Genomic DNA, 8,098 nt, shown 5'->3' with positions numbered 1-8,098 from the left:
TTATTTTATTCAAGTATTCGAACTATGTATTTAGACGTTAACACAAAAGTTTGGAATACGGAAAGCAAATAATGTAAGTAGTAAATGAAAGTAAATGTCTAATCAATATACAGAGATTGGTCAGCAAAATTAATCTTATTAGAGATTTGAATGAATCTCTCTACTTATCTCTCTTTGTTTTGCATAAGTCGATCCTTTCGTTAGTCTACACATCAGAAGTATAAAAAAAGTCATCGAAACGTGAATACTTCACGAGATATTTCATGCTTTGCTTCAGAATGTAAATCAGAGTATGACCGATCATCATTTTATGCAAAATAAGTGGAATTAATTTGGAAAAGAAAGGATTTCAATCACTTAATATCATCAAAAACAAAATCGTTTCTACAGAGTGTCCTGTAAAGACCCTAGTGACGCTTCAAAATAAATTCCTGCAATTATTTCAAGACAAAAATTTTAAACCTCGAAATCTCTTCAGGTTGCCAGTAATAAATAGCAATAAATAAATTTTGGTCGGCCTTAACTGGCACGTGTGTAATAAATTCAAAAAATATACAGCGACGTTTCGACCATGGCTTTTGATCTTTTCCAAGCAATGTAATAAGAAGTCAATTAATAAAAGTCCGAAGATAGTGTCGTAATTATAAAATTTTTTCGGCAGACGTTAAAAGTATGTATAAGACTACAAAGGCCGGAGAATGACAGAGAAATTCATATATAAAAATATTGAGACTACAAATGAACAGTTTGCGCTCGGTTCGATGTACTATCTGCTCTCATAATATCGAATCTTTTATTTTAGAGCCGCGGAGACTCTATTTACCGGGTAAAATATTTGATCTGGAGAACATCCATTCGGAAGTCGTTAAAAAAGAAAGCAAAGAAAATAAAACGGTCACTTCGCGAGGGAATCTAGGGCAGTCCGATAGGTCATTACGGAGATAACACTACCGGCTTCTTTGGAGGCATTTCAGCGAGCTGCGACTGTTTCTCCCTTTGGTAATTCTCCTCTCTATCTGCGCCGGGGAGCGTACGTAGGAAGCCAGGTCGCCGGGAGCTTTTGTAACGTGGGCGGAAAAGCTGAGATCAATATCAAGCGCGAATTGGAACGTTACGTTGCGAAGATCGACCCGTGACCCAGTATGGACCCGCCCGTAGGTAGGGCGGCGACGGTGGCGCCATCCGAAAGATTATTTTACACACATACACGCGGCACGTGCACGGATAGGGGCATGCACGCACGCACGCACGCGGGAAGTCGGTCAAACGCGATGCATTTTCCGGAGCGAATTTTTCCGGCGGCGATCGCGCGATTATCCCGAGCGCGCTCATATTCCGGAACAAATTCACGTTAACGTCGATAGTCATCGATGGGCGTGCGAATCCGTCTAAATTCGTTTTCGAATCGAAAACGAAGACTCGCGATGGATGTTTCGGAAGTTTTGAAAGCCCGGAAACCGTCGAGTGTCTAGAAGATTTTCCTTCGAAAGTATTGAAACATCTCGAATATGAAATAAAGAGCCTGCGACTCTTACAGTCGCGAGAAACGATTGCTCGTGCATTAATACCGTATGTACGATCGCACGAGAGCTCGCGTTAAAGCTCGCGTTTTGCGATAAAATCAGGAATGATTATCAAAAAAATCGATGATGGCGAACAACCTCGCAGTCGATATGAAAATCCGAATCTTCTAAAATGGATCGCGCTTCTTTTCCTTCCCGCAAAGCCGATTACCGTTTATGAAAATTGATGCAACGTAAAATCGATCGCGCGTGCCAGATTCCGACCTCTTTCTAACGGGTGGTGGATTAAACGCCCGTCGCGTATGCTCGACGGGCACGCATCCCGTGCCTCTATCTATTTACACAGAAAAGTTCGGAAATTACGTCACACAATGCCACGTAGCGGGGAAGCCATTTTGCGAATTACTATTTGCTGAGCTAAAATTAATTCCGCGCTCCCTAGATTAGAACCTCGCTAGGTTTCCAGCTCCACCGCCAGCTCGCTTCATTATCTCGTTCATTGTCAGTATCCCGTTTAACGCTTAATCATTTCTCTTTGAGCTCCTTGAGATGAGATTATAAAAGAAGTTTCAAGTTGCCTCTCATCTTCTCCGAAACGCGAGAAACATATATCTCTTTTCCTCGAACATAAAACTTGGAAGAATCCGACATACTTCCGTATATTTTAATTTACATTATTTATCGTGTTAAAAGAAAAATCAAATATCAACAACGTCAGCGTTTTCTTGACCATACCTGGCATTTTTAACAATACAAAAGATTTATTGCGAAAAATATTACCTCAGCCAGGGTTTGAACCTGGACCTCCCCCCTACACTCTAGGTGGGCGTCTTACCAATTCGACCACCGAGGCATATGATAATACTTGTCGCAATCATCTTTCCGCGATCACTGGGCCGCTATAGGACCCACTTACAAAATTCCAAGAGGCCCGATTTAGCGTGCATTCTACTATCGAAGGTACATCGTGCCGCGAGAAATTGAGAAACAAAAAATAATTCGGTCGTGAAAGGGTTAATTTTGCGAAATCTGACAAGTAAATTCGCGAAACGGCGTGGAAAGGAGGCGCGAGCGGGCTGCGAAAATCGATTAAGACCGCGTTACGTAACGCACCGGGGGAGAAAAGACGTGACATTCGCGGACGACCTTGGGGGGGATACGTTTGGCAGTGCCGTGATGCGTCTCGAAATAGCGGCGTCGAGTCGGCCTCGCAAAAGTTGTTATTGCCCGTTGTTGGTTCGGCCCGTTCGGCTCGAACTAGTTTCCCGTAACGGCTGCGGTAATGCAATTTGCCTATTCATGCGCGTTCGACACGCACCCGTGTAACTTCCTCGTGTATACACACACGCGCTGATAATGTGCGTGAAGATGTACACGCGTACGGTGACGCGTATCGTACGTGACGAGTGGAAAAAAGCAACAGTCACGGTCCTGATTGAGATGCGCATAATTTACTGGGTAAATGCCCAGAGATATACGCGAGTGATTCGTTCGAATGGTGGTCTGCGCTCTTTTTTCTCGATAAATACATTACCCCGCCTAACGTTGGACGGATTTCCATTCCCGCTCGTGGAGGAGAAAAGAGAAGTTCTTCCGACAGCATCTCCGACGGCTAAAATTCCTATTGTAACAACGTAATGTATGACGTGACCTACGGCTATATCGAGATATCTGTTACTATAAATTCGCCAGTGCGAAATACTTTTTTTTTATACTAAACCATCTATTTGCTAAATATAGCTCGATGCTGGTTAACGCGATGTATATACATAGCGGAAAGCCCCCTGTATAATAATTAAAACTGATTTAATAACTCACGAATAGATTTAATATCGCCAGTAGTTTAAAACCAATGACATGTAGTATTTTAAAACGACCTATATTGGCCAATGTTTTTATTTAAAAAAAAAAACGACGTTTCCGTCCCAGATTTGGACCCGTTTCAAGTAATCTGTTCACACGATTGTTAATGGTCTCATAGAGTTCGTTTGGCCAATATCGTTATGTTAGTAAGATACTAGTCCCAAAAATAATTGCACTCTTTGGTTGAAGAGTGCAAAGTCAATTGAAGTTGCATTGTTAATTGTTAAACGCAAGTAACAGTATCGAGAGATGTGTGTTGGACGAGATATCAGATTGAACTGATTCACTTTCCGTTGGAAGAACGCGATTCGTCTAAATTTCTCACACCTCTGTTTAAAATAACCTTTTATTAATTAAAGAAAAGTGTCATATTGAGATGAGCTTCTAATATGAGAAAGCAGGTTTTTGCTAAATTAATAGGCATCGTCCATTGGTTTCATCGTGAATGTATTGCCTTTACAGTGAAATCTGTTTAGTGGAAAATTCATTGTTGGCTCGTGTAATCGTTGCGTACAAAGATTTGTGGTCAAATTTTGACGTTGAAACCTGCTATCTCATATTAGAAGCCTATCTCATAATAGAGGACTTTCCTCTATATCTGTACACGTCTCTCCTCATCTGTTTCTCGGTGTTTAAAATCACGTTATTGCTTGGAAGCTGTTTAGTGTTTATTCGCGAAATGACAGCGGAAAGTCAACGGTTCTTTTTTACATCATCAAGTATGTGAGACATCTGTTCCAACATTAACGAATGCGCGTTACATTTGTCGCACATACTGCATAATGAAAGCGTTTACTCGGATAGAAGACGTTACATTTAGCGCCACACTTCACACAAAGTACAGTGTCAACAATTGTCTTCCGCCCAAGAAAACGTAGTAGTAACTTTTCTTCCAGAATCTGCAAAATTTATTTCATTAAATTTGTCGAAAGGGGGAGATGATTAAGTGGCAACGAGACAGCGCGTAACGTAAATCGCACTGAAAAACGTGTTTGCTTCTCATTACTCAGTAATTCTCTTCTCTCTCCCTCGTAGATCTCGCGGCCATTGTCGATTCTAAATTCTACCATCTCACATGACTGGTTAAACACTCGGGACAAAAGCGGAAAGAAAAACAGAAAGAAGAACCGTTGTCTTCGCGTATTCATAATTTCCTGCTGGCGGCTGCACCGGCTTTTACTCCGGTGCTTCGAGAGTTTGCGTAAATCTCCTACGTCCTCCGGAGAAGCTATGCGGCGAGGGAAAGAGCGAGGCGGTTCCGTGAAACGTTGCGTGCAGGTTCACGAAAATACGAGGTAAACTCGAGAAAGAAATTTCAATGAAACCGAGAGTAAAAGAACGCGAGGTCTGGCAACTCACGCGCACGCACGAGCGTGCGCGCGTTTATCAAACGGCAGACTCAACACAAATAATTAAAACCGATTTACTTTCTGTTGGAAGAACGCGATTCGTCTAAATTTTTCACATCTCTGTTTAAAATAGCTTTTTATTAATTAAAGAAAAGCGTCATATTTATATGTAAAAAGGTTTAAAATAATCCTCTAAGACAGTAAAAGGGGTCGAACTGCAAGTAGAAAATTTACTCCCACTTTAAAACTGATATCGTCGGCTACTTTTGCCAATTTAGCATTAAAGTAGGTCCTTTTAAGTAGGAGCTAAAGTAAATTTTTAGAATTAAAGATTCTAGGGAGGAATAAAAAAAATAATAACATCAATGATTTTTATTGACCGTATCTGGCAATTAAAATTCTTATTGCGAAAAATATTACCCCAACCAGGATTCGAACCTGGGACCTCCCTCAATCCGTGCGGGCGTCTTAACCAGCTCGACCACTGGGGCTGTAGGTAATCGAGCTGGTTAAGACGCCCGCACGGATTGAGGGAGGTCCCAGGTTCGAATCCTGGTTGGGGTAATATTTTTCGCAATAAGAATTTTAATTGCCAGATACGGTCAATAAAAATCATTGATGTTGTTAATTACTGCTGGCGACTTTTAAGAGTATTCTTAATAAAAAAAATAATGTCATCAAAGTAGGTTATTGCTGGTCTAGTTAGGTGTATAGATCAGGTGTAAATTATCCTTAAAAGTGTCAAAAAAGTACCAAAATTTCGACTCGGGGCGCTTCACACTTATCTCGTTATAGTAAATTTCACGTAATCGAGTCGCTTGAAGGATTTGTACTTTCGAATATTTACGTTTTCCAGTGACGGCGTGCGTGCGATGTATTTCGCAAAACCGTTCGCGAACCGAACGTCGCGCTATTCCGGGTAGCATCATCGATTTACTCTGTCAACCGTGATTGTCACTCTGTTTTCGGTAGGGCTCCCATACTAATAAGGTTATCATAACAGCAGGAACGAGTGCGCTGCGCAGATAAGTCCTTTATTTATACGAGGCATTAACGCGGATTCGCGCGCCACGCACACAGACGCCGGCGCGCTATTGTCCGCCGGAGTTGCACACGCGGCAATAAATTTCGCGAGGTAGTGCGTACAGTTCGGAAGAGTGAATCTGGGGCAAAACTACCACTCGTCGTCGTTATCCGGGGATACCTTCTTCCGGTTGCCACGAGCGTTTCTCGGCTACCGATTGTCTCCCGGACAACGGTCGCGTCTCTTTGGCCTTGCGTGCGGATGTCGGTTTAACGACGCGCAAAACAATTATAACTTTCAGCGAGATGATTTCACCGAAACGAGTGAATTTTAATAATAAGCCACAGAGCGACTAATTGTACGTTTAACATCGGGTATGTATATCGGTCAGATGTCAATAATTCCGATTATCGTCTATTATTAAACGAGAACCAACCGAGGAAACTACAAGTAATCGGCATCTAGTTGGCAATAAGCTGGCTTTTTACTGCACCCATATTCTATGAAATACGCGAAAGAGAATACATCTCGTTTGCACAGAGAGAAAGCAAGCGAGTGATCGTTAAAAGTATTCGTGTTGCACCTCCCACTATTTGTTGCCCGCAAATTCGTTGTTCTTTATTCGGACGAAAGACGCCGTCGATTTAAAGAAACACTCGGTCGCTGGCGAAGTATACGCAGCGCGAGAATATCGTTCGAGAATAAATAGCGAGGGAACGATGAGCGGTCGCGGTCGCCGGAGAGCGCCGTTTTGTTCGCTGCACCACGCGCGCTCGCCGATTTCGTGCGGGCGATGCAAAATATGCCGCCATAAATTCGCGCGTATATCGCTCACCCTATTCTCCGCCCTCCTCCCCGCCGAGCCCAGGCGCTCCAGCGACGATGGAGCGAGTGCCCTAAACGCGCTCGAAAATTATGGCTCGCCGGAAAAGGCGATGGACGACGCCAAAACGAAAACGAAGTGTCCCGGGCGACGGAAACGCGGGAGATCCCGTGTAAACGAGAATCGAGTCGATTAGGTCGCCGATCGATTGCGTTGCCCGCGGAACAGCCGCGTCCTGGCCCGGAAACTCGCTGCTCCGCTTTCGACACATCCGTGATTTCTTCGCTTCCCGCCCTCCCGTACACCGACCTCTCTTCGCCCGCGCCACTCGCGCATAATTTTTCCTCTCCGTCCCGCTCTCGCTCTGCCCACTCACCCCTTTTGAAACGCGTAAATTTCAATTCCGCCTCGTACGAGGGATAAATGAATTCGGAGTCGCCCGCGCCGGTAACACCGAGGGTCGCGCTGCAGCAGCAGACTAATCCAATTTTCTTCAGAACTCGACAAAATTATTTTCTTTTAAATTCTACATTTCCACTTGTCTACAAACGTCTCTGCAATTCTCTACATTTTCCTCGGGCTCAGCATTAAATTTGATTTACCGTTAGATTCGCGAAAATTCGCATCTCGCTTGAAAACCAAATGATTTAAGCACGCAATAGTACAACAAGACCTGCCCGCTACCTCTTTCGCAATGTTCGCCAGAACTTACTGTTGCCCTTTCATCGTCACATTTTAATAAAATAGATCCGAGAAATGGATTTTGAGAGCGCGCGACTCAATTAACGCGATCTGCAATCTAATAAAAAATCTAACGTCGCGAACAATTGGATAATTTCTTTCGCTGTTGACGCGGCAAAGCCACGAGGAAACCTTGGGTTGCGCGCGAGCAAACGTCACGTGCTGACGCGTCATTGTATAATTACAACTCATCACCGGAGACGCGAGAGGTGCGCGAAGCGAATTCGCCTCGTGCCGTCGCTTCCTGCCATTTCATTCTCGCTGAAAAAAAAAAAGAAACTAATACGTTTTCCAATTAAGTCTGCGGTGATGTATCGACCGACGACGGCGACGACGACGTCTCTTCGTAACTTACTCCGCTTGCAATAACGGCGTCGAGATAGCGTTGCGTAATCAACGTCATATCCGCGCGACGGTAAATCGATTATTCCGTTTATTCCTCGATCTTGCCGCGAGACTCGCGAGCGGCCGCCGAGAGAGGCCCGAGAGTCGACGCGATCGTGCCGCTCCTCCGTGCAATTTTTCACGTGTCAAATACGCGTGCTGCCCGGCTACGACGGGGACCTCGTGCCGTCGGTGCCGATCGATAGATGCATTACCATGCCTGAATATCGCTAGCTTTCATGTTAAATGCAGTAGACTTCGAAGAAGCGGGGCGAAAGTATAAATAATGTTCGTGCGCGCGCGCGCGCGCGCGCGAGACGGAGGGGAAAAAGTATCGAGATCGCGACCAGCGACTCTGCGATAAAGTCTACTCGTGGTCCTTAAATACACT

At 44.2% G+C, this 8,098-nt stretch overlaps 1 protein-coding gene across 5 annotated transcripts in view; it reads right to left on the bottom strand.

The window, feature by feature from the left end:
• LOC105562410 (protein Tob1-like) overlaps positions 1-8,098 on the bottom strand; it is a 120,828-nt gene that overhangs the window by 70,741 nt on the left and 41,989 nt on the right. Inside the window, exon 1 of one of the 5 annotated variants that reach the window (XM_012013228.1) lies at positions 2,304-2,322. The exons of the other annotated variants lie outside the window; for them this stretch is intronic. The gene's annotated coding sequence lies outside the window, so the exon portion shown is untranslated. Of the gene's footprint in view, positions 1-2,303; positions 2,323-8,098 lie in introns of those variants that run through there. 5 annotated transcript variants of the gene reach the window in all.

Source organism: Vollenhovia emeryi, unplaced genomic scaffold, assembly GCF_000949405.1.
Source record: "Vollenhovia emeryi isolate VEMERY1.0 unplaced genomic scaffold, V.emery_V1.0 DF939189.1, whole genome shotgun sequence".
Lineage (NCBI taxonomy): Eukaryota > Metazoa > Arthropoda > Insecta > Hymenoptera > Formicidae > Vollenhovia > Vollenhovia emeryi.
This window is presented reverse-complemented; position numbering and strand designations above follow the sequence as displayed.